The sequence below is a fragment of the Ranitomeya variabilis genome, chromosome 4, assembly GCF_051348905.1.
Source record: "Ranitomeya variabilis isolate aRanVar5 chromosome 4, aRanVar5.hap1, whole genome shotgun sequence".
In the NCBI taxonomy this organism is placed as follows: domain Eukaryota; kingdom Metazoa; phylum Chordata; class Amphibia; order Anura; family Dendrobatidae; genus Ranitomeya; species Ranitomeya variabilis.
The window spans coordinates 707,539,655-707,564,988 of NC_135235.1; the positions used below are offsets into that span (position 1 = coordinate 707,539,655).

At 48.4% G+C, this 25,334-nt stretch overlaps 1 protein-coding gene across 1 annotated transcript in view; it reads right to left on the reverse strand.

Moving 5' to 3' along the window:
• The window catches only part of LOC143766490 (uncharacterized), a 491,244-nt gene that overhangs the window by 463,074 nt on the left and 2,836 nt on the right, over positions 1–25,334 (reverse strand). Inside the window, exon 2 of the mRNA XM_077254212.1 lies at positions 8,455–8,554. The gene's annotated coding sequence lies outside the window, so the exon portion shown is untranslated. The remainder of the gene's footprint in view (positions 1–8,454; positions 8,555–25,334) is intronic.

Sequence of the window (25,334 nt, forward strand, 5' to 3'; positions counted from 1 at the left end):
TCTACGAGCCGTATTAGTAAGACTGGCCGTTCTGGCCGCCAGACGGAGTGAGTCAATAGAGGCATCAGAAATAAATGCCGCAGCCCCCTTAATTAAAGGAATAGCAGAGCGCAATTTTTCCCTGGATACCCCAGTTTTGATGTTTTGGTCCAGCTGTTCGAGCCAAACAAGCATAGACCTGCTAGTAGATGTGGCTGCAATTGCAGGTTTAAAGGCAGTTACACAGGCCTCCCATGACTTTTTAAGTATTGTGTCAGATTTCCTGTCCATAGGATCTGATAAGGAACCTGCATCTTCCACTGGTAGGGAGGAGCGGCGGGAGGTGGATGCCACAGCCGCATCTACTTTAGGTACTTTGGACCAAGTGGTCAAGTCCTCATCATCAAAGGGGTACCGCCTTTTACACGAGACTGGCACAAACCCCTTTTGTCCTTTACTCCATTCCCGTTTAACCAGGTCCTTGATGGCCTGATTCACCGGAAACACATGGCCTTTCTTCTGCGAAAGACCAGCAAACATAGCGTCCTGAGGTGTCTGAGGTTCTTTAGACTCTGATACCCCCATAGTACCTCTCACTGATTTAATCAGATTATTTACACCGTCTGTAGGGAAACAGACGTAATCCTCGTCATCCGAGGAGCCCGATTTCTGAGAAACGTCTGAGCTGACCTCCCCACTTTCTGCTGACGTGTCTGCTGCAGGTGAAGGCGCTTTCCTGGCTCTTTTCTCAACAATCACCGCCGGACCACCTCCCAAGGACTGAAGTTCTTCCCTAATCATGAGACAAATTTCTTTCATCCTGACAGAACTTTCCTGCTGTAAGGTGTAATCTATGCAACTCTGACACAATTTCTTAATATAGGAGTCCGGCAGGGGCTCATTACACATCGCACACTGCTTGTGCCTAGATTTCTCCGTCCGCTTACCCTATAAGCTAGAAGTAGGAGAAACTACCATTAGCCCCCATAAAGCCAGCTACGCATTCACCCAGGAGTAAGGTTAAATACCGTCTGCCGGGTTGTACGATCAGCTTTCGGTGCAGAGCGGCCTGACTTTTTCCCCGATTTTTCAGTGGAGTCACTCCTCTTTGAGTGTCCACTGCCTTTTTGGGCATCACCACTAGGCAGGATTGAATCCTCCAGTGGGCGCTCGATATCCTCCTGGGACGACATGTTGCGCAACCAGGAGTGCTCTGAACTGCCTTATATAGCACCGCTTGCCCACAGCTGAGAAAACACTCCTTCCTCTTTTTTTTTTTTTCAGTACCTGATTATTAGGGGAGATTAGCGATTTGCCCTGGTGTGTGGCCCGCAGTCTCCTTCTCCAGCCGCAGACGCTTTGCACTAATTACCGGTACAATGGCGCCTATAGTCGAGCCCAGGCTGCCCCCGCGATCCCGGAAGTTCAACCCAGCACTTCCGGCACGCCGATGCTACTGCGCATGCGCCCGCATCTCTGCTGCACGCTGGAAGACGCCATGGTAAGTGCTGCACCTGCAGCCACCAGCAATTCAATACCTCCACTCCGAAGGGACCAGGAGGGGAAAAAAACCCACCGGGGGGACGCTCCACATACCCCCGGAGTATATTACCTGACCCAGGTCCGGCTGGACGAGGAAGGTCGGTAGCCTCATACAACGGTGTCCCAGCAGGGAGACTGTTGATAACTACCAGGCATTGCAGCAGCATCAGCAGATGAGGGGTGGCCCGCAGGATCATCCCGTCTCTGTCTACCCGCTCTGGAGCCCCTGCCGCTCAGCAGAGTCGTACAGGCGGCAGTCCAGGCGGGCCTTCCTCTTCATAGTTACTCCATAGAGTCTTCTCTGTTGGTTCCCGTCTAGGAACAGGAAACCAACTGAGGAGCGAGGGGGGGCCGCCCCTTTTATCTCTCTGTAGGTTTCCTGTTCCCAGGGGCGGATCCCCTCTCTCAGTGGGTGCTGTCGTGGCGAATAGAAAAATAGGATTTAGCAAAGGAGGCCAATCTAGCTAAATAGGAAAGATAGGACAGAGTACTATGCGGTCAGTATTAAAATACTAGGAAATATCCACCACAGAAAATACTAAAACTCCACATCTAACTAAAGACATGGAGGGTATATCTGCCTCTCCAGAGATTCCAGCTTGACTGCATAAATCCTTACACAGATTAAGCTGGACAAGAAAAAACATGAAATGCACTGAACAATGAGACCCACAAAATGTGGGCTGCAAAACAAGCAGGACTTATCTTGGTGAAAAGACCAGGAAGCAGGAGAAACCATGAAGGGATGTGAATCCTCCAGAAACAATGGACAACTGGCACTCACTAAAGGGTGAAGCCAGGCTAAATAGCCCAGTCCAGAGTGGATACACCCGACAACTGCTGTGAAGGACAGACAGCAGCGCTACCACTTATAACCAATGGAGGGAGCCCAAGAACAGAATTCACAACACATGTCACACCCCCATAGCCTACCCATGCCCACCCAAACAGCCCATACACATGAGAAAAAAAAACAAACCACCACATACTCACCTCGGCCCCGTACCCTGGTGCTCTGCTTCTCTCCCTGCCTCCGCTCACACGCTGATTGGTGGAGGAAGTGGCCGGAGGCCTCTCTACCAATGCAATCAGTGGCGGGTATAGCACAGAGCCGCACATGGAGCCAGCGAGCGGACAGGCACCGTGCGGCCCGTGAACCTCTGATTTACAGCCCACGGCTGTCTCGGACTTTGCCCAGGCCTGATCTAGAGGGCACACAGTAACACATAGTAGGCGCAGTAATAGGGACACATACGGCAGCAGCAGCTCAGTACTGGGGTATTGGCAGGATTAGGAGGCTCTTCAGGTTGGGAATAGATAGGGACGAGGCTGGAAATGTGAGAAGTCAGATATGTCTGGTGTAATCTCTGCAGAGGAGTTCTGGCTGGAGAAGTTGTCATGTCGGTCTGGGCCAGATGGAAAAGACATCAGCTGTAAGTCACCATCTGTAACTGTGCTGTAATCTCCTATACAGTATGTTCTGCAGGGCTGAGATCTATCACTATATGTCACCATATGGCGGTAATATCAGTGCTGGTCTCTGTGTAGAGATTATTTTCAGTAACAGCGCAGTCATCTGCTGAGGTTCTCCTACATCCACTCAGTACATTCATTCTGGGACAATGATGGAACTGCAGTGCGCGCCATGTTCTTTGACTTCTCAAGTGCTTTCAATACCTTACAGCCTCCCTTACTACGTAATAAGCTGACTGATATGGCTGTAGATGAGGGGTTGGTGAACTGGATAAAAGACTAACTGATGGACAGGCCGCAGTTTGTTAGGATGGGGGAGGTGGTATCTGGCAGTGTACGGAGCAGTGTTGGAGCGCCTCAGGGTACAGTGTTGTCGCCCTTCCTCTTCACATTGTATACAGCTGACTGTCAGTATAAATCAGATTTTTGTTACCTCCTAAAATTCTCAGATGACTCAGTGATTGTAGGGGGCATTGTGGGGGCCGGGGGGGAGGAATATAGACGGATGGTTTCTGACTTTGTGAATTGGTGCCAGACTAACTGTCTAGAACTGAATGTAAAGACAACCAAGGAGTTGGTGGTGAGTTACAGAAGGAAAAAGGAGGATTACTTACCGATCACTATTGCTTGCCAGGAGGTGGAGATGGTGGAGAGCTACATATATTTGGGAGATCACCTTGATGGTAAACTTGATGGGAAGTGTCATACAGAAAAGGTTTACAAGAAGGGAATGAGCAGACTGTACTTTCTTCGGAAGCTCGGGTCGTTCAATGTGTGCAGTAAAATGCTGGAAATGTTCTACCAGTCCGTTGTGGCAAGCGCTAGTGAGGAGCGAATATACTCGTTGCTCGGGTGATCTCCGAGTATTTGTTAGTGCTCGGAGACTTAAGGTACCGTCACACTTAGCGATGCTGCAGCGATATAGACAACGAGCCGATCGCTGGAGCGTCGCTGTTTAGGGCGCTGTAGAGACGTCAAATACAGCAGCTCCACAACGATGCAGGAGCGATCCTGTGACGTAACGGTGACTCACTTATCGTTCTCACAGGTCTTTAGCTCCATGTAAAACATTGCTGGCATCATTGCTTTTGCTGTCAAACATGACGATACACGCCGACCTGACGACCAAATAAAGGTCTGGACTTCTAGCTCCGACCAGCGATATCACAGCGGAATCCAGATCGCTGCCGCGTGTCAAACACAACGAGATCGCTAACCAGGACACTGCAATGTCACGGATCGTTGTCGTTCTCGTTGTAAAGTTGCTGAGTGTGAAGGTACCTTTAGTTTTCTTTGCCACAGGTGAATGATTTACAGCTTGATTAAATGTGGGGATTCCCTAAGAACCAGGCAACCCTCACATGTACTCAGGCTGGCTAACAGCTGTAAATCATGCAGCTACTTCGACAAAAACTAAATCTCCGAGCAGTCACAAATACTCGGAGACCACCCAAGCGTGCTTGGGAACACCCGAGCAACGAGTATATTCACTCATCACTAGCAAGCGCCATCTTTTTTGCCATCATTTGCTGGGGCAGTAGTGTGCGAGTAGCTGATGCAAATAAGCTCAAGAAAATTATCAAGAAGGCAAGCGTTGGCCTCCATCTGGACTCTTGAGGAGGTATTGGAGGATAGAATTCAGAAGAAGTGTAGGGCTATAATGATCAATAACACACCCACTATACGAGCTGTTCTTGAAGCAGAAGAGCACATTCAGGAGCCGTCTAATCCTACTAAGGTGTAAGAATGTAATGTTGGTATACTTGTGCAAGTTATGTGTCCTAATATTGTAAGTACTGCTGTTTGTATTGCTGCTGTAATACCGTAATTTCCACCGGGATCAATAAAGTGTATCGTAAGGCCGGAGTCACATTACGGGCAGCACGGTGGCGCAGTGGTTAGCACAGCAGCCTTGCAGCGCTGGATTCCTGGGTTCTAATCCCACCTTGGACAACATCTGCAAAGAGTTTGTATGTTCTCTCCGTGTTTGCGTGGGTTTCCTCCGGGCTCTCCGGTTTCCTCCCACATTCCAAAGACATACTGATAGGGAATTTAGATTGTGAGCCCCATCGGGGACAGCGATGATAATGTGTACAAACTGTAAAGCGCTGCGGAATATGTTAGCACTATATAAAAATAAAGATTATTATTATTACTGTATAACACGGCCGAGGGGTATGTGATAACATCTCACACAGCACTCGGCCCCGTGTTACTCTCTGGGGCAGTGAAAATCTGGGATTGGTAGCGAGGCTCAGCTCACTTGCCCCCATACAAGTCTACAGGTGTCACCCGAGTGAAGGGGGGGCGCCACCATAGTGTAATCAGGGTTACCTGGTTATGGGGCCACTCAGAAGGTTCTCCCTGATCCAAACCCACTAGATGCCCCCAGTAATGGGGAATCTCCACATCCCTCCACCCGCAGAGCCGCACTCCACATAGAGAATAATGGAGCCTCCAGCACCGACCTCCACCCGCAGAGCCGCACTCCACATAGAGAATAATGGAGCCTCCAGCACCTACCTCCACCCGCAGAGCCGCACTCCACATAGAGAATAATGGAGCCTCCAGCACCGACCTCCACCTGCAGAGCCGCACTCCACATATATGGCTGCTCTTTGTGCACAGGACCTGTGATGAGGTCACAGGAGGGGAGGAGTCAGGGGTCACATGATCAGGGCCCTCAGTGTATGCAGGACTCTGCTGTGCTGGTTGTTATGGTGTTGGATGTTTGGGGTCAGGAGGGGTTTACAGTGTGGATATCAAAGATAAAACCGTGTGCACTACTACTAGTGGTGCCCAGGTAGGTTCCCACACCATGTAATATTAGAAGAAAGAACCTGGCACTCAACTTAATGCTTGTGAGATTTTAATCGTAGTAGCCAAAAACGTCCTATATCTGGACCTTCATCAGTTACTACAAATGTGAACATAAAGAAAAATGCTATTTACAAATATATACACACAAATAAAAGAAAACATAATGTGCAAAGAAAATATGTACATAGTTCAGCGAACCACAAAGTTATACAATGCAAAATGTCACATCCATGACAAGAGGTATTTAGATCATCTAGATAAAAAACTGGGATAGACAAGCGAGTGTCAGGCTGAGTGAGACCGCCGGATATCTAGCATAGGGGCGTGAGATAAAGAGAATGAGGGTGGAACATACCGTACTATGATGAAAAAAGTAAATGACTGTAGTGTTATATAAGGCTACTTTCACACTAGCGTGGGGCTCGGCCCGTCGCTGTGCGTCGGGCCGACGTTCCCGACGTTAGCGTTGTCTCCGCCGCACAACAGGGGCAGCAGATGCATTTTTCCAGCGCATCCGCTGCCCCATTGTGAGGTGCGGGGAAGTGGGGTCGGAAAAAGCGGACCGAAAACTAAAGGTACCTTCACACTCAGCAACTTTACAACGAGAACGACAACGATCCGTGACATTGCAGTGTCCTGGTTAGCGATCTCGTTGTGTTTGACACGCGGCAGCGATCTGGATTCCGCTGTGATTCGTCACGGCTTGCTGTGATTGGTCCGCGTCCCGGCAATATGGCGCCGTGACCAATCATAAGCCGGGACGTCACTGGAGGCTGGACACGCGCGCTTTTTAAAATCGCGCATGTCCAGCCTCCCGTGACGTCACGGCTTGTGATTGGTTAATGGCCGCCATGTTGCCGGGGCGCGGACCAATCACAGCAAGCCGTGACGTAATTTCGTCACGGCTTGCTATGATTGGTCCGCCTCCCGGCAATATGGCGCCGTGACCAATCATAAGCCGGGACGTCACTGGAGGCTGGACACGCGCGCTTTTTAAAATCACGCATGTCCAGCCTCCCGTGACGTCACGGCTTGTGATTGTTTAATGGCCGCCATGTTGCCGGGGCGCGGACCAATCACAGCAAGCCGTGACGTAATTTCGTCACGGCTTGCTGTGATTGGTCCGCGTCCCGGCAACATGGCCGCCCTGACCAATCACAAGCCGGGACTTCACGTAACCAAGTAAAAGCGCGAAATTTAAACAAACAACGCTGCCGGTTCCCTCGCTGAAGTCCAGGCTGCGTCGGAGAGGTGAGTATAGCAATATTTTTTATTTTAATTCTTTATTTTACACATTTATATGGATCCCAGGGTCTGAAGGAGAGTTTCCTCTCCTTCAGACCCTGGGAACCATCAGGAATACCGTCCGATACTTGAGTCCCATTGACTTGTATTGGTATCGGGTATCGGTATCGGATTGGATCCGATACTTTGCCGGTATCGGCCGATACTTTCCGATACCGATACTTTCAAGTATCGGACGGTATCGCTCAACACTACTTACCAACGATCACGGCCAGGTCGTATCGCTGGTCGTGATTGTTGGTAAGTCGTTTAGTGTGACTTAGGCTTTAGGGTTAGAAAAAGTGCAAAATCGCAAAAGCAGCTCTTCAATCAAGCAGGGACACACCTCACCCCTCTAAAGTTAATTGTGCAATGGTGGAGGTATTTTTTGTGAGGCCAAGCCCCACCACCTGTGACTGTATGTCTGACCCCCTGTGGTTACGGCACCACTAGGTCTACCTACACAATGGGCCTAGTGGCTGGAAGAGCAATGGCTTAAGGCCCCGTCTCACATAGCGATTTACCAACGATCACGACCAGCGATACGACCTGGCCGTGATCGTTGGTAAGTCGTTGTGTGGTCGCTGGGGAGCTGTCACACAGACAGCTCTCTCCAGCGACCAACGATCAGGGGAACGACTTCGGCATCGTTGAAACCGTCTTCAACGATGCCGAAGTCCCCCTGCAGCACCCGGGTAACCAGGGTAAACATCGGGTTACTAAGCGCAGGGCTGCGCTTAGTAACCCGATGTTTACCCTGGTTACCAAAAAAAAAAAAAACAGTACATACTCACCATCTGATGTCCGTCAGGTCCCTTGCCGTCTGCTTCCTGCTCTGACAGTGCCGCCGTACAGTGAGAGCAGAGTGCAGCGGTGACGTCACTGCTGTGCTGTGCTCTCACTGTACGGCTGGATCTCAGTCAGAGCAGGAAGCAGACGGCAAGGGACCTGACGGACATCAGATGGTGAGTATGTACTGTTTGTTTTTTTTTACATTTACGCTGGTAACCAGGGTAAACATCGGGTTACTAAGCGCGGCCCTGCGCTTAGTAACCCGATGTTTATCCTGGTTACCAGTGAAGACATCGCTGGATCGGTGTCACACACACCGATTCAGCGATGTCAGCGGGACCTCAACGACCAAAAAAAGTCCAGGCCATTCCGACACGACCAGCGATCTCACAGCAGGGGCCTGATCGCTGGTACGTGTCACACATAGCGAGATCGCTACTGAGGTCGCTGTTGCGTCACAAAACTTGTGACTCAGCAGCAATCTCGCTAGCGATCTCGCTATGTGAGACGGGGCCTTTAGGCCCCCCCCAAGATACTAAGAGAGTAAAGGAGTGATGGCTTTACCTGATTACCAATCTTGGGTCTCACTTTAGGTCTACAGAAGATCCAGCTCGCATGTCTTCATCTGCTTACGGTTACTGAATAGAAACATGGATTTCTGAAGCTGAAATGATGGGCAAACAAATCTATAATTAAAATCAGCAAGCAAATCACCAATACAAACACAATAATATTGACGTAACCGACGTAGCAGCCGGCTCCTCTTAAGGTACCGTCACACTCAGCAACTTTGAAACGAGAACGACAACAATCCGTGACGTTGCAGCGTCCTGGATAGCGATCTCGTTGTGTTTGACACACAGCAGCGATCTGGATCCAGCTGCGATATCGCTGGTCGGAGCTAGAAGTTCACAACTTTATTTAGTCGTCAGGTCGGCGTGTATCATCATGTTTGACATCAAAAGCAACGATGCCAGCAATGTTTTACATGGAGCTAACAACCAGCGAGAACGATAAGTGAGTCGCCGTTACGTCACTGGATCGCTCCTGCATCGTTGTGGAGCTGCTGTGTTTGACATCTCTACAGCGACCTAAACAGCGACGCTCCAGCGATCTAGTTTAGGTCGGCTCATTGTCTATATCGCCGCAGCGTCGCTGAGTGTGACGGTACCTTTAGTCAGTGAAAGCGAACCCTAATAGCAGCTGCTAATTGGCTGCAGTGCTCACGTGGCATAACGTCACGTGAGCCTTGGGAGACCAGGTGCCTGCATACTAAGAGAGTGGAGTATTTTAGAGTATTTTTATTTACAAGGGGAAATACTTTTGTCAGACTTTTGAATCCTGACTAGTGATGAGCGAATATACTCGTTGCTCGGGTTTTCCCCAGCACGCTCGGGGGTCCTCCGAGTAATTTTTAGTGCTCGGAGATTTAGTTTTCATCGCCGCAGCTGAATGAATTACATCTGTTAGCCAGCATAAGTACATGTGGGAGTTGCCTGGTTGCTAGGGAATGCCCACATGTACACAGGCTGGCTAGTAGCTGTAAATCATTCAGCTGTGGTGATGAAAACTAAATCTCCGAGCAGTCATAAATAAATACTCGGAGATCACCCAAGCATGCTCTGGAAAACCCGAGCAATGAGTATATTCGCTCATCATCACTACTCCTGACAACAACTGCACTGCATGTTGGAGGATTCTCCAGTGCCGGCAGCGGACAGTCATGTGTCCACAAGTATGTGATTTACATACATGCAGTCAGGTACTGACTAGATGGGTGCGGACTATATCAATGCAAGAGTATTGACTGAGATTGGTCATGTCTAGTCAGAATGTTTAAAGGAGTAAGGAAGTCACATACTCAAAGTCATATAACCGCCCGCTGCCGTGTCTGGAGAATCCTCACAGCGTGCGATGTGAACGCTGTGAAGATTCAAATCAAATGTCTACAGTCACATAGAGCAACCGAGAACAGTGGCATGAATAGAGTGTGATGGGTTGTGGTGCAAGATTTGAACCGGACCCCCGCATCATATCTATCTATAACACTGGGAGCATCACTGTGTCCGAAGCCTTTATAAACTGAGCAAGCGCCTGCGCAGTCTGGACTCCACAGAGTTATGCATCCGGGGATGGGAATTGTGGCCCCGGAGATCGCGGTATGTGTAAGCACGGAACGCATACTGAGATCTCTGATGGAGAAGCACGGACGTGCCAGGAGGGCAAGTATGTGATATTCCCCTGTCCCCGTTCAACCACTGGGCTACGGCCTCCGCGTCCTCTGGCTGTGACGTTCAGGTCAGAGGGCGCGATGACGTGCTTAGTGCGCGCCATCTGACTGAACAGTCACAGCCAGAGACCCGGAAGACAGACTGGCGCACAGCGGTGGAACGTGGACAGGTGAATTTCGAAAGTGTCGGGGGCCTGAACCATTTTTTTTTTTATCGCAGCAGCATACGGGGCATATTATGCTATGGAGCATCTTATGGGGGCCATCAACCTTCATGGAGCAGCATACGGGGCATATGGATGGGAGCAGCACATGACAGAATGGGGGCGCAGGATGAGAGCAGCACATGACAGAATGGGGGCGCAAGATGGGAGTAGCACATGACAGAATGGGGGCGCAGGATGGGAGCAGCGCATGAGAGAATGGGGGCGCAGGATGGGTGCAGCGCATGACAGGATGGGGGGCCAGGATGGGAGCAGTACATGACAGAATGGGGGCGCAGGATGGGAGCAGCGCATGACAGAATGGGGGCGCAGGATGGGAGCAGCGCATGACAGAATGGGGGCGCAGGATGGGAGCAAATGACAGGATTGGGACGCAGGATGGAAGCAGTACATACCAGGATGGAGACCATATAGCAATATGAATGCTCGCCACCCGGGCGTAGAACGGGTTCAATAGCCAGTCTATCTATATACACACTGGTATATGTCCCTTATACTGGGCCTCATCTTGGTATATATATCCCCATCCTGGTAATATATATATCCCTTATCTTGGTATATGCCCCCCCCATTCTGGTGCTGTTCTTTAACTCCTTTATAACCTATGCCGTAATAGTACGACATAGGTAATAAAACCCGTTTCAGTGCGGGCTCCGGCGCTGAGCCCGCACTGAACTGAGCACGTCAGCTGATCTATACAGCGGAGCCGCGTGTGTGTACGAGGTGTACTGAGGGGAGCCGCGTGTGTGTGCGAAGTGTACCGAGCGGAGCCGCTTGTGTGTGTGAACGAGGTGTAAAGAGCGGAGCCGCGTGTGTGTACAAGGTGTACCGAGCGGAGCCGCGTGTGTGTGTGTGTACGAGGTGTAAAGAGCGGAGCCGCGTGTGTGTACGAGGTGTACGAAGCGGAGCCGCGTGTGTGCGTACGAGGTGAACCGAGCGGAGCCACATGTGTGTGTGTGTACGAGGTGTAAAGAGCGGAGCCGCGTGTTTGTACGAGGTGTACGAAGCAGAGCCGCATGTGTGTGTACGAGGTGTAAAGAGCGGAGCCGCGTGTTTGTTCGAGGTGTACGAAGCGGAGCCGCATGTGTGTGTACGAGGTGAACCGAGCGGAGCCATGTGTGTGCGAGGTGTACCGAGCGGAGCCGCGTGTGTGTGTGTACGAGGTGTACCGAGCGGAGCCGCGTGTGTGTACGAAGCAGAGCCGCGTGTGTGTACGAGGTGAACCGAGAGGAGCCACGTGTGTGCGAGGTGTACCGAGCGGAGCCGCGTGTGTGTGTACGAGGTGTACCGAGCGGAGCCGTGTGTGTGTGTACGTGGTGTACCGAGCGGAGCCGTGTGTGTGTGTGTACGAGGTGAACCGAGCGGAGCCGCGTGTGTGTGTGCGAGGTGTACCGAGCGGAGCCGCTTGTGTGTGTGTACGAGGTGTACCGAGCGGAGCCGCGTGTGTGTGCGAGGTGTACCGAGCGGAGCCGCTTGTGTGTGTGTACGAGGTGTACCGAGCGGAGCCGCGTGTGTGTGTACGAGGTGAACCGAGCGGAGCCGCGTGTGTGTGTGCGAGGTGTACCGAGCGGAGCCGCTTGTGTGTGTGTACGAGGTGTACCGAGCGGAGCCGCTTGTGTGTGTGTACGAGGTGTACCGAGCGGAGCCGTGTGTGCGAGGTGTACCAAGCGGAGCCGCGTGTGTGTGTGCGAGGTGTACTGAGCGGAGCCGCTTGTGTGTGTGTGTGTGTACGTCTGTACGAGAATATAGCACATGATCTGATACAGTGTCAGACAGACTGTCACAGGCCAGGGGCTTTGGCTTAGCCCTTTTTATGCGTGGGGTATTAATAGCAGTCACAATAATAGCGTCGTGATCGTGTAGTCACCCTCTCCCAGGAAACTGCAGCTTCAGCCTTCTCCTCAAATCAATGCACTGACTGGAGACAGAATATAAGCAGACCAGTGTGTGAGTGGACTGGAGCTGCTAATTATTGAATAATTAGCAGCTCCAGTCCACTCACACAGCACACTGGTCTGCTGCTTACATTGCCGCCGGCAGTGGCACCCAGGCTGTGTTCGGCTGTTACGTGTTACGTACCTCAAACTAGAAGTGACTCAGTGAGTCCCCTCTCTCTCCCTCTCTGAACAGTGACACTGGGAAACTCAGAACATGGGGAAGGGGAAGGGGCGTGGCCTAACAAAAGGGGGTGTGACGAGATCTCCTGCTGTCTCCCGGGATCACAGCTGTTATGATCCTAGTGGCAAGGATCGCAGGTCGGACTAGCTAAGTAACTGAACAGACGACTAGCTCTGGGCAAGTGGTAACTAGATTGACCGCAACCTGATCCTATCCGCACACAACTATAGGTAGCCGTGGAACGTTACCTGGAAATCCTAGACGTCTCGTCACGGCCTGAGAAACTGACTATTCCTGGAGGGAAAGTAAGTCCTCACTTGAATCAGTGGAAGACCCCAAAGATATAGAATAGCCCCCCACAAATATTAACGGTGAGTTAAGGGGAAAGCACAAACGCAGAGATGAAATCAGATTTAGCAAATGAGGTCCGCTAATACTACATAGCAGAAATGTCATGATCTCTGCAGGCAGAGATCATAGCAAGCCTATAGAGGGACAAGCTCTCGGAAGATGGAACTATACTGACCATGAACTAAGCCTGCCGCGCAACTAGAAATAGCCAGGTAGCATTTCCTATTTATCGCTAGATGCCCAGCTCTGGCCTAAGACCTAAATAGCTAGCAGAGGGAAATATAAGACCTGGCTCACCTCTAGAGAAATATTCCCAAGAAGACAGTAGCCCCCCACATATAATGACGGTGAGTTCAGATGAAACAACAAACGCAGCAGGGAAATAGTCTTAGCAAATTTGAGGTCCGCTTACTAGATAGCAGAAGACAGATAGTATACTTTCATGGTCAGCAGAAAAACACTAACAAAACACCATCCAGAGATTACCTTAAACTCTGGCATTAACTCATAACGCCAGAGTAGCAATCCCTGATCCACGAGAGCTTTCCAGACACAGTAACAAAACTTCAGCTGTGAACTGGAACAAATAGGCAAAACAAAACATGGACAAAAGTCCAACTTATCTAGTAGTTGTCAGAAGCAGGAACAAGCACTGAGAGGCATCAGATAACATTGTTGACCGGCAAGAAACCACCAGAGAAATGAGCTTAAATAGCGACACCCACTACTGATGGAATCAGGTGAAACAGGAAAGAGGATGACAAGTCCAATTCCACAAGCGGCCACCGGGGGAGCCCAGAATCCAAATTCACAACAGTACCCCCCCCCCAAGGAGGGGGCACCGAACCCTCACCAGATCCACCAGGGCGACCAGGATGAGCCCTATGGAAGGCACGAACAAGATCAGAAGCATGAACATCAGATGCATTGACCCAAGAATTATCCTCCTGGCCGTAACCCTTCCAGTTGACCAGATACTGGAGTTTCCGTCTGGAAACACGAGAGTCCAAAATTTTCTCCACAACGTACTCCAACTCACCCTCAACCAACACCGGAGCAGGAGGCTCAACTGAAGGTACAACAGGTACCTCATACCTGCGCAATAACGACCGATGAAAAACGTTATGAATGGAAAAGGACGCAGGGAGGTCCAAACGGAAAGAAACAGGATTAAGGATCTCCAATATTCTATAAGGGCCGATGAACCGAGGTTTAAACTTAGGAGAAGAGACCCTCATAGGGACAAAACGAGAAGACAACCACACCAAATCTCCAACACAAAGCCGAGAACCAACACGACGATGACGGTTGGCAAAACGCTGAGTCTTCTCCTGGGACAACTTCAAATTGTCCATAACCTGCCCCCAGATGTGATGCAATCTCTCCACCACCGCATCCACTCCAGGACAATCCGAGGATTCCACCTGACCGGAGGAAAATCGAGGATGAAACCCCGAATTACAGAAAAACGGGGACACCAAGGTGGAAGAACTGGCCCGATTATTGAGGGCGAACTCTGCCAATGGCAAAAAAGCAACCCAATCATCCTGGTCAGCAGAGACAAAACACCTCAGATATGTCTCAAGGGTCTGATTAGTCCGCTCGGTCTGGCCATTAGTCTGAGGGTGAAAAGCAGATGAAAAAGACAAATCTATGCCCATCCTAGCACAGAATGCCCGCCAAAATCTAGACACAAATTGGGTACCTCTGTCAGAAACAATATTCTCAGGAATACCGTGCAATCGGACAACATTCTGAAAAAACAGAGGAACCAACTCAGAAGAAGAAGGCAACTTGGGCAGAGGAACCAAATGGACCATTTTAGAGAAACGGTCACAGACCACCCAGATGACAGACATCTTCTGGGAAACAGGCAGATCTGAAATAAAATCCATCGAGATGTGTGTCCAAGGCCTCTTAGGAATAGGCAAGGGCAACAACAGTCCGCTAGCCCGAGAACTACAAGACTTGGCCCGAGCACAAACGTCACATGACTGCACAAAGACTCGCACATCTCGTGACAGAGAAGGCCACCAGAAGGATCTTGCCACCAAATCCCTGGTACCAAAAATTCCGGGATGACCTGCCAATGCAGAAGAATGTACCTCAGAGATGACTCTGCTGGTCCAATCATCCGGAACAAACAGTCTATCAGGCGGACAACGATCTGGTCTATCCGCCTGAAACTCTTGCAAGGACCGCCGCAGATCAGGAGAAACGGCCGACAAAATTACTCCCTCCCTAAGGATACCTGTGGGTTCAGAATTACCAGGAGAGTCCGGGTCAAAACTCCTAGAAAGGGCATCTGCCTTAACATTCTTAGAACCCGGTAGGTATGACACCACAAAATTAAAGCGAGAAAAAAATAAAGACCAGCGCGCCTGTCTAGGATTCAGGCGTCTGGCAGTCTCAAGATAAATCAAATTTTTGTGGTCAGTCAATACCACCACCTGATGCCTAGCCCCCTCGAGCCAATGGCGCCACTCCTCAAACGCCCACTTCATGGCCAAAAGCTCCCGATTCCCAACATCATAATTCCGCTCTGCGGGCGAAAATTTGCGAGAAAAGAAAGCACAAGGCCTAATGACGGAGCAGTCGGAACCTTTCTGCGACAACACTGCCCCAGCTCCGATCTCCGAAGCGTCAACCTCAACCTGAAAAGGCAGATTCACATCAGGCTGACGCAACACAGGGGCAGAGGCAAAACGGCGCTTAAGCTCCTGAAAGGCCTCTACAGCATGAGGGGACCAATTAGCAACATCAGCGCCTTGTCTGGTCAAATCAGTCAGTGGTTTAACGACATCCGAAAAACCAGCAATAAATCGGCGGTAAAAGTTGGCAAAGCCCAAAAATCTCTGAAGACCCTTAAGAGAGGAGGGCTGAGTCCAGTCACAAATAGCTTGCACCTTGACGGGATCCATCTCAATGGAAGAGGGAGAAAAAATATACCCCAAAAAGGAAATTTTCTGGACTCCAAAAACGCACTTAGACCCCTTCACACATAAAGAATTAGACCGCAGAACCTGAAAAACTCTCCTGACCTGCTGGACATGAGAGTCCCAGTCATCAGAAAAAATCAGAATATCATCCAGATATATTATCATAAATTTATCCAGAAAATCGCGGAAAATATCATGCATAAAAGACTGGAAAACTGAAGGGGCATTAGAAAGACCAAAAGGCATGACCAAATACTCAAAGTGGCCCTCGGGCGTATTAAATGCGGTCTTCCACTCATCCCCCTGCCTGATCCGCACCAAATTATACGCCCCACGAAGATCAATTTTAGAGAACCACTTAGCACCCTCTATACGAGCAAACAAATCAGTAAGCAATGGCAATGGGTATTGATACTTAACAGTGATCTTATTCAGAAGCCGATAATCAATACATGGTCTCAAAGAGCCGTCTTTTTTTGAGACAAAGAAAAACCCAGCTCCCAAGGGAGAAGAAGATGGACGAATATGTCCCTTTTCCAAAGACTCCTTTATATATTCCCGCATAGCAGCATGTTCCGGCACAGACAAATTAAACAAACGACCCTTTGGATATTTACAACCCGGTATCAAATCTATGGCACAATCGCACTCACGGTGCGGAGGTAACGACCCAAGCTTGGGTTCGTCAAAGACGTCTTGATAATCAGAAAGGAACTCAGGGACTTCAGAGGGAATGGACGACGAAATAGAAACCAAAGGTACGTCCCCATGAATACCCTTACATCCCCAGCTCAACACAGACATTGCTCTCCAGTCCAAGACTGGGTTGTGAGACTGCAACCATGGCAATCCCAGTACCACATCGTCATGTAAATTATACAGTACCAGGAAACGAATAATCTCCTGGTGATCCGGATTGATACGCATGGTTACTTGTGTCCAGTATTGTGGTTTATTATTAGCCAATGGGGTGGAGTCAATCCCCTTCAGAGGAATAAGAGTATCCAAAGGCTCTAAATCAAAACCACAACGATTGGCAAAGGACCAATCCATAAGACTCAGAGCGGCGCCAGAGTCAACATAGGCGTCCGTGGCAATGGATGACAAAGAGCAAATCAGGGTTACAGACAAAATAAACTTAGACTGAATGGTGCCAATGGAAACAGACTTATCAAGCTTCTTTGTACGCCTAGAGCATGCCGATATAACATGAGTAGAATCCCCACAATAGAAACACAATCCATTCTTCCGTCTAAAATTCTGTCGCTCGCTCCTGGACAGAATTCTATCACACTGCATACTTTCTGGCGTCTTTTCCATAGACACCGCCAGATGGTGCACCGGTTTGCGCTCCCGCAGACGCCTATCAATCTGAATAGCCATTGTCATGGACTCATTCAGACCTGCAGGCAAAGGGAACCCCACCATAACATCCTTAACGGCATCAGAGAGACCTTCTCTGAAAGTTGCCGCCAAGGCGCACTCATTCCACTGAGTAAGCACAGACCATTTACGGAATTTTTGGCAGAAAACTTCAGCTTCGTCTTGCCCCTGAGATAGTGCCATCAAAGTTTTTTCTGCCTGAAGTTCCAAATGAGGTTCCTCATAAAGCAAGCCCAAGGCCAGAAAAAACGCATCCACATCGCGTAACGCAGGATCCCCTGCTGGCAATGAGAAGGCCCAATCTTGAGGGTCACCCCTGAGCAAGGAAATCACAATCCTAACCTGCTGAGCAGGGTCTCCAGCTAAACGAGACTTCAGGGACAAATAAAGCTTACAATTATTTCGGAAATTCTGGAAGCTAGCTCTATTCCCTGTGAAGAACTCCGGCAAAGGAATTCTCGGCTCAGATACCGGAGCATGTACCACAAAATCTTGTAAATTTTGTACTTTCGTGATGAGATTATTCAAACCCGCAGTTACACTCTGGAGATCCATTATTGTCAGGTGCACACAGAGCATACAGAGATTAGGAGGAGGGAGAGAAAAAAGACTGCAGCAAGGCAGACTGGAGGAAAAAAAAAAAAAAAAAAAGAAAAAAAAAAATTCCAGCAGACTTCTTATCACTCTCCTTTCTCAACCTGGGTCTTTAACACTTTATTGGTCCGGTCAAACTGTCATGATCTCTGCAGGCAGAGATCATAGCAAGCCTATAGAGGGACAAGCTCTCGGAAGATGGAACTATACTGACCATGAACTAAGCCTGCCGCGCAACTAGAAATAGCCAGGTAGCATTTCCTATTTATCGCTAGATGCCCAGCTCTGGCCTAAGACCTAAATAGCTAGCAGAGGGAAATATAAGACCTGGCTCACCTCTAGAGAAATATTCCCAAGAAGACAGTAGCCCCCCACATATAATGACGGTGAGTTCAGATGAAACAACAAACGCAGCAGGGAAATAGTCTTAGCAAATTTGAGGTCCGCTTACTAGATAGCAGAAGACAGATAGTATACTTTCATGGTCAGCAGAAAAACACTAACAAAACACCATCCAGAGATTACCTTAAACTCTGGCATTAACTCATAACGCCAGAGTAGCAATCCCTGATCCACGAGAGCTTTCCAGACACAGTAACAAAACTTCAGCTGTGAACTGGAACAAATAGGCAAAACAAAACATGGACAAAAGTCCAACTTATCTAGTAGTTGTCAGAAGCAGGAACAAGCACTGAGAGGCATCAGATAACATTGTTGACCGGCAAGAAACCACCAGAGAAATGAGCTTAAATAGCGACACCCACTACTGATGGAATCAGGTGAAACAGGAAAGAGGATGACAAGTCCAATTCCACAAGCGGCCACCGGGGGAGCCCAGAATCCAAATTCACAACACAGAAAATAGGAAGGAAACTGTGCGGTCAATAAAAAACCCTATTCAAAATATCCACGCAGAGATTGCTCGAGCCCCCGCACCAACTAACGGTGCGGGGGAAGCAACTCCGTACCCCAGAGCTTACCAGCAAAAAGAAATCACATGTTAGCAAGCTGGACTAGACTCATCATACACAGAAATCATATTGCAGGCAGATGAGCAAAAAATATTCAAACAGAACTTAGCTTATCCTGAAGAGGCAGAAAACGAGATAATCAGGAGTAATCAGAATAGCACTGAATACATTGACAGCCGGCAACAAGTGGAAGTGACGCAGAGCTAAATAGGAGCCTCCCTGGTGAATAACGAGGCAGCTGATCCAGCAGACCCGCAGGATATTAAACCAAACCACCAGGGGGAGCCAAAAAACCAAAGTCACACAATACCATCTGTGACCACAAGAGGGAGCCTGAAAACGGAGTTCACAACAGGCTGAAGCTGTAGATGACTTTCTAAAGTGGGCAGACAGATGGCGTACTTTCACTAGCAGATCCGGCAGCTCCGGGTAGCTTTTCAGAAAACGTTGAAAAAGAGGTTAAGCACACGGGCCAAGCAAGGTACGTGTGTGAGCTCACCTTGCCTCAGAGTCACCACCAGGTTACGGCCATTGTCACACATGACCATGCCTGGCTGTAGGTTCAGCGGTGTTATCCAAACATCGGACTGCTCTTTCAGCGCTGTCCACAACTCTTCTGCATTGTGCGGTTTGTCACCTATGCAGATTAGCTTCAGCACAGCCTGTTGCCGCTTGGCTGAGGCAGTGCTGCAGTGCTTCCAGCTTCTGACTGATGTGTTGATTTCAGAGATGGAGGATCAAGAGGAGGAGGAGGTGGTGCAGGAGCTGTAGTCTGTGGGGGCAACCCTGATTGACATAGGGCCAGCAATTCTCAGCGTGGGGAGGATGTGTTCCATCCCAAGGTCCGACTGGTTCCCGGCTTCCACTATGTTAACCCAGTGTGCCGTGATTGAGATGTACTGTCCCTGCCCACAAGCACTTGTCCACGTGTCCGTGGTTACGTGGACTTTCCCGGTAACAGCATTGTTGAAGGCACGGGTAATGTGGGACACATGCTTGTGTAATGCCGGTATGAGACACCGGGTGAAATAGTGGTGACTGGGGACCGAGTACCTTGGGACGACCGCCCCCATCAGGTTGCGGAAAGCTTCCGTCTCAACAAACCTAAAAAGCAGCAAAAGAGAAAATATTAGAATTGAGGACTGTGGCCTGTGGGGCTTTGGCTGGGTATTTCTGCTTGCGTTCCAAAGACTGGGTTATAGACAACTGAACGCTGTGCTGGGACGAGGACGTGGACGGGCTTGCTGATGTTGCTGCTTAACTGTGGGCCACAACAGGTGCAGGGCTAGAGGCATCTTCACATGCACGGTGTACTGGGGCTTGGCTTCTATGCAAAACAGTGGAAGAAGCAGTGGTGTGACCAGCAGGCAGTGGTCCTCGAGCCTGGGGTTTGGCCCTCAAAGTCGGGTGCTTTGCTTGCATGTGCCTGATCATGCTGGTGGTCAGACTGGTTGTTTTGCTACCCTTGCTGAAGCGGGCCTAGCAGGTGCTGCAAATGGCCTCTTTAGGGTTATCGGCAGAGTCTTTAAAAAATAGCCAGACTCGGGAAGATCTCACAGGTGGAATGGCAACTTCTCTCATGTTGGTGTTACGGGGAACGGATGCATGCCTTCTGTCTGTGGCCACCACACTGCTTCTTCCTGTCTGTTGGGGGGATATGCCTCCTTCCCCATTTCTGCTGCTGTCCTCGCTACGCATGTCCTCCTGCCAGGTTGGGTCAGTTACTATGTCATCCACCACCTCATCTTCCACATCCGCACCCTGCTCCTCCTGACTTTCTAGCAATTGTGTCTCATCATGGTCCACCTCTTGTGACACTTTCCCACCATTGCCTTCGTGTGACTGGGGCTGGTCAAAGCTTTGGGCAGCTCTACATGCGATCTCATCTTTCCCCACTTCAAGTTGACTGGGAGAGATTTCTGAATCTTGAAATGGAAAACTAAACAGCTCTTCAGAGTGTCCAAGTGTGGGATCAGTTGTCTCAGGGTAAAGAATATCCTGGCCACACTCATGGCTACTCAGACTTGACCATGTGGAAGACAAGGTGGTGGTTGTGGATAAGTGACTGGAAGCATTATCCGCTATCCAACCAACAACCGTTACACACTGCTCTAGCTTCAATAGAGGTGTGCTCTGGTCCCCTAGAAAGTGGGACAGGAATGTCGAGCGAGAAGATGTGAGTCTTTGTTGTTGCTCGCTTTCACCTTGCCCACGGCCTCATCCTCGGATGCACTATCAGCATCACGTCCACTTCCCCATCCCTTGCCCCTTGCCTTAACCATTTTAAATGGACTACTGCACTATTTCAAATGCTCATCACAAATGTCTTTATTAGTAGCGAAATAATATATGTGATCAGTATTACTGCAAATCTACGATTTTTCAAACCCAAACACCAGGCAGGCCCCAGCCTGATTTAAAAAAAAAAAAAAATTCAATACAGTCTGTTAAGTGAATTTATGCAAAATAGTGCTGTATAGAATTTGAGTATCACACAGCCAAAAAATAAGTACACCGGCCTCCAATGCCCAAATATGAAGCGCGCAGATATATGAGGCTTTTTTCGGTGAATTTAAAACACACAAAAAAAAGGGGCACGAGGGTTGCACACACAACTATGCTACGTATGCCTGACAAACTATAACTTTTCAACAGGCCTCAGTCTGACAGAACAGACTGTATTTTTTTTTTTTTGGGGGGGGGGGGATTTTTGGAAAAAAAAAAGAAGGAAAAATAGTTATATAGACAGTAAATAAGCTGCATCAGCAGGCAGTTATGGAGCTTTGGGAGGGAAGGAGTGGGAGCAATGGATGCACATACAGTGCCTGCAGGCCTTGCACTGATGTGGATATGCTGTGCCCTGCCTGCCTACCGCTGCAATATCGGGATCCACGAATTAGCCCTAAAAAGGACTTTTGGTTTCTGAGGAGTTGTGGATGTAAGAGTTGCAGACCTACACTAACTCTAAAAACCACGATTCCGACCCTATCTCGTCAGCAGCTCTCCCTACTCTCGGTGAATCAGGAACAGAATGCCGCGGGCAGGGTGGCGCCAGGTCTCTTATACTTGGGATGATGCTGTGTGGCCCAGCCAATCACTGCACGACAAAACAAAGATGGCTGCCGCGTTTCATGGCCTGGCAGACAATCCCTGCACTGTGATTGGGTCTCTAAAGTCCGCCAAAACTTCTGGGTGGAGACTGCAGTTACCGCCGAATAATCCCAGAAAGGCTCGCTGGTCGCCGAGTACCCCGATACTCGGGCGAATAACGAGTAGTGGCAAGCACGTTCACTCATCCCTATTTCTGAACTCTTCCTGAGTTAAAAAATTAGTACTGTTGTTTCTAAATGATTATGAACTTGTTTTCTTTGCATTATTTGAGGTCTGAAAGCGCTGTTTTTTTTTTTATTTTGACCATTTTTCTTTGTTAGAAAAAAATACGAAATTTATTGCTTGAAAATTCTGAGACATGTCAGAAGTTTATAGAATAAAAGAACAATTTACTTTTACTCAAAAATATACCTATAAAGAGAAAAATCAGACAAACTGGACATTTTGCAGTGGTCTCTTAATTTTTGCCAGGGCTGTAAGTATAATTACAACTGTGATTTGTCAAAAATCACAGCTGACATCAAGCCCAGGGTTAGTAATAGTAAACGGGGTGTTTCATAGACACCTCTCTAACACTGTAAGTAAAAATAAAGAAACACAGATTAAAAACATGTACGGTAATTAAAATATAAAAACAGACACCCTCTTTCACCCATTTACCAAAAAAAAAAACCACCTGCAGCTTCAATGAGATCCACAAGGTCCAGCGTAATCCACATCAAGGTCCCAAGACGATCCCCGGGTCCAATACATACAGAAGCCACAGTGACATCATAAAACGTGACCCCTCCCCGTATCCGCCGTACACACTAAGGGCGGCATGGAAGCCGCCACCTTTGAGGTCACTGGAGATTACAGTTTGCGGTTATCACAGTACCCTCTGAGCTGTCAACTGTCACTTGAGGTGAACTCAAGGAGCACAGTGACCGGCAATACGCATAACCTGGCGGAAACATTGTAGTAGGTTGGATTGCCGGACTGCCCCCTGCGTGACACAGGGGCACTACAGTACGGAAGTCCGACAGTGAACCAGTGGGATCATTACAGTGCATCAGATTGGTGAATCACTGGTGGACTGCGCTGCCCACTAGACTTTGTTATATACAGCAAGCTAAATCTAAGTGGGCAGAAGGACCTGGTGTTTTAGCTTACTAAGTCTGGTATTAAACCACTCCAAGGGACCTGGTCCTTTATCCCACTTGGATTTAGCTTTCTCACAGAGAGCAGGCTAAATCCAAGTTGGCAGAAGGACCTGGTCCATTTGGCCAATAATTATAGTATTAACCCCTTCACATCATATATCATAAAAATATCAGAAAAAAATATCACTTTTGCTCCATTTACGGTAACCCCTTCATGACCCAGCCTATTTTGACCTTAATGACCTGGCTGTTTTTTGCAATTCTGACCAGTGTCCCTTTATGAGGTAATAACTCAGGAACGCTTCAACGGATCCTAGCGGTTCTGAGACTGTTTTTTCGTGACATATTGGGCTTCATGATAGTGGTAAATTTAGGTCGATAATTTCTGAGTTTATTTGTGAAAAAATGGAAATTTGGCCAAAATTTTGAGAATTTCGCAATTTTCACATTTTGAATTTTTATTCTGTTAAACCAGAGAGTTATGTGACACAAAATAGTTAATAAATAACATTTCCCACATGTCTACTTTACATCAGCACAGTTTTGCAAACAACATTTTTTTTTTGCTAGGAAGTTATAAGGGTTAAAATTTGACCAGTGATTTCTCATTTTTACAACAAAATTTACAAAACCATTTTTTTTAGGGACCACCTCACATTTGAAGTCAGTTTGAGGGTTCTATATGGCTGAAAATACCCAAAAGTGATACCATTCTAAAAACTGCACCCCTCAAGGTGCTCAAAACCACATTCAAGAAGTTTATTAACCCTTCAGGTGTTTCACAGCAGCAGAAGCAACATGGAAGGAAAAAATGAACATTTAACTTTTAGTCACAAAAATGATCTTTTAGCAACAATTTTTTTATTTTCCCAAGGGTAAAAGGAGAAACTGGACAAGGAATGTTGTTGTCCAATTTGTCCTGAGTACGTTGATACCTCATATGTGGGGGTAAACCACTGTTCGGGTGCACGGCAGGACTCGGAAGGGAAGGAGCGCCATTTGACTTTTTGAATGAAAAATTATCTCCATCGTTAGCGGACATCATGTCGCCTTTACTAAAGCCCCTGTGTGCCTAAACATTGGAGCTCCCCCACAAGTGAGCCCATTTTGGAAACTAGACCCACCAAGGAACTTATCTAGAAGCATAGTGAGCACTTTAAACCCTCAGGTGCTTCACAAATTGATCCGTAAAAATGAAAAAGTACTTTTTTTTCACACAAAATTTCTTTTAGCCTCAATGTTTTAATTTTCACATGGGCAACAGGATAAAATGGATCCTAAAATTTGTTGGGCAATTTCTCCTGAGTACGCCGATACCTCATATGTGGGGGTAAACCACTGTTTGGGTGCACGGCAGGGCTCGGAAGGGAAGGCACGCCATTTGACTTTTTGAATGGAAAATTAGCTCCAATCGTTAGCGGACACCATGTCGCGTTTGGAGAGCCCCTGTGTGCCTAAACATTGGAGCTCCCCTACAAGTGACCCCATTTTGGAAACTAGACCCCCCAAGGAACTTATCTAGATGCATAGTGAGCACTTATAACCCCCAGGTGCTTTACAGAAGTTTATAACACAGAGCCGTGAAAATAAAAAATAATTTTTCTTTCCTCAAAAATGATTTTTAGCCCAGAATTTTTTATTTTCCCTAGGGTAACAGGAGAAATTGGACCCCAAATGTTGTGGTCCAGTTTGTCCTGAGTACGATGATACCCCATATGTGGGGGTAAACCACTGATTGGGCGCACGGCAGGGCTCGGAAGGGAAGGTACGCCATTTGACTTTTTGAATGGAAAATTAGCTCCAATCATTAGCGGACACCATGTCGCGTTTGGAGAGCCCCTGTGTGCCTAAACATTGGAGCTCCCCCACAAGTGACCCCATTTTGGAAACTAGACCTCCCAAGGAACTAATCTAGATGTTTGGTGAGCACTTTGAACCCCCAAGTGCTTCACAGAAGTTTATAACGCAGAGCCGTGAAAATAAAAAATCATTTTTCTTTCCTCAAAAATGATGTTTTAGCAAGCAATTTTTTATTTTCACAAGGGTAACAGGAGAAATTGGACCCCAATAGTTGTTGTCCAGTTTCTCCTGAGTACGCTGGTACCCCATATGTGGGGGTAAACCACTGTTTGGGCACATGCCGGGGCTCGGAAGGGAAGCAGTGACGTTTTGAAATGCAGATTTTGATAGAATGGTCTGCGGGTGTCACGTTGCATTTGCAGAGCCCCTCATGTGCCTAAACAGTAGAAACCCCCCACAATTGACCCCATTTTGGAAACTAGACCCCCCAAGGAACTTATCTAGATGTATGGTGAGCACTTTGAACCCCCAAGTGCTTCACAAAAGTTTATAACGCAGAGCTGTGAAAATAAAAAATAATT